This window comes from Merops nubicus, unplaced genomic scaffold, assembly GCF_000691845.1.
Source record: "Merops nubicus isolate BGI_N331 unplaced genomic scaffold, ASM69184v1 scaffold19582, whole genome shotgun sequence".
Lineage (NCBI taxonomy): Eukaryota > Metazoa > Chordata > Aves > Coraciiformes > Meropidae > Merops > Merops nubicus.
In genome coordinates, this window is record NW_008594490.1 from 20,776 (window position 1) to 22,738 (window position 1,963).

Genomic DNA, 1,963 nt, shown 5'->3' on the forward strand with positions numbered 1-1,963 from the left:
CTAAGCACCATATCTATGTAATTTTTAAACACATCCAGAGAAGGTGATTCAACCACTTCCCCATGCAGCCTGTTCCAAAGCTTGACAACCCATTCAGTGAAGAAACTTTTCCTAATATCCAACCTAAACCTCCCCTGGTGCAATTTGAGGCCAGTTCTTCTTGTCCTATCGTTTATTACTGATCAGAAGAGGCTGGCACCCACCTCTCTACACATTCTATCAGATTTTAACCCTTTGGGAGACTGGTTTCTGTGGTTTCCTTTGTTAGATACTGTATTGCCAGTGCTTTCAAGGATTTGTAAGTTTTGGATTTTCCAGGTTAACCTGGAAAAACTTTGAGCTGTTAGTGGGTGGGTTGCCATGAATGCCAGGGGCATTTCTAAAGGAGCCTGCTTAAGGACCTTGGAAAGGATGTGCTTCTTAGGCTGACCTAGAAGGTGAGTTCAGAGAAAGAGAACAGAATCTTCCCTAGAGCTGAGCTTGCACCCTGCTGCACGGCCAAACAGAGGTAAAGCATCCCCAGTCACAGCTGACCCTGTGCCAGGCAGTGCACCCTCTCTCCTGGCTTCCAAAACCTCCTTTAATTCATTTTCCCAACATTTAATTACACCTGGGAACACACAGGTGCAAACAAGACAGTACCCACTCCTCACATAGTAGCTTTCAGTGAGGGAAAGCCAGTACCTTTGCACACTTCTCAGCACCCCCCATCTCCCTGAGAAACAACCAAATATCACAGCACTGCCCCCAACCCCAAAATTAGAGCAGCTCACGGTGGGAGAAACCCCCTCAGAACTGGCAGCACAGCCTGGCTTTCCAGGTCTGACACCTCCTGAGGAACTTCCCCACCTGCCAAGCAGGCAGAGCCAGAGCTTCCCAAGCTGCCCACCCACGTGTTTGGCGCAGGACCCTCTCTGCTGCCATCCCTGCCAGGGCTCCCTGCTGCAGTAGCCACACTTTCCACTCCAGACTTGGAGTCCGGTCTCCAGCAATTCCCTCCTGGCCCTCTGCTGTCACATCTCCAGTCCCATGCCCCCCCCTTGGACCAATATCCCAAAGCATTCACTGCAATGGTCTCTGCATGATTCCTCCACGATGGACAGACTTACCTCTGGGCTGGTGTCCCTTCTATGTTAGAGGAGCTGCTGGTAAGAAAATTTCCTCGTGGACCTGAGTGCTATCACCCCAGGAAAGAGACATCTGTTCCTACAAGCAGAACAACTGGAGTGACTACAGAATATGAAGAAATGCCTAATCTCTCTCTCGAGCTCTCTCTCCCCCCCTCTCTTCTAAATATAGCCTTGCAACTAATGGGAAAAAATACACACTACCAAAAAAAAAAAAAAAAATTTCCACTTGTCTTTAGTGTTCAGAATTTCTCCCCAAACCTCTGGCTCCTTGCCCTAAATCTCCCTGAAATTTATGAAGTGCTGGAAAAGCTAAAGAGGGCTCCAGCCTCCCTCACGGTGCTAATGCCTGAACATCCCTAGCAAACTGGAAGTGAAGTTGCTGACCCTCTCTCGTCCTCTCCCTGGGTCAATTTTCCCCTGTCTCTGTGGGAACAAGATCCCCTTGCTGAGAGCTCACCAGCTCAAGGCCACCCCGATGCCATGGAGCCACCCCTGTGTGACACCAGAGGAGAATGCCTCTCTTTTAATCCCCCTGATACGAACTGGAATTAGACCAAAGCATCCCTGGCAGTTGCAGGAGGTACTGGACCAAATGCCACAAAACCTTTGGCAATGCTTTGAACCCAGCTGTCCAGACCTTGGAAAAAAACCTGGCATAGAGTGACAAAGGGTGGCCCTGCAGACTTTGGTGACACTCTGGCTGCAGTCATTTGGGAGAGGGGTTAATAATATTTATCCAGGGACTGGGCTGAAGGGGCTGAGAATAGATGAGTCACGGGTAGAAACAGAGTCTAGTTCCATGAAGGAGCCCCCAGACATGTTCCTCCATCCTC

The 1,963-nt window shown here is 49.6% G+C and overlaps 1 protein-coding gene across 1 annotated transcript in view; it reads right to left on the minus strand.

The window, feature by feature from the left end:
- Positions 1 to 1,187, minus strand: part of LOC103768654 (G-protein coupled receptor 20-like) — an 11,265-nt gene extending 10,078 nt beyond the window's left edge. The window contains exon 1 of the mRNA XM_008935806.1: positions 1,110 to 1,187. The gene's annotated coding sequence lies outside the window, so the exon portion shown is untranslated. The remainder of the gene's footprint in view (positions 1 to 1,109) is intronic.
- Between the last annotated feature and the right edge of the window lie 776 nt (positions 1,188 to 1,963).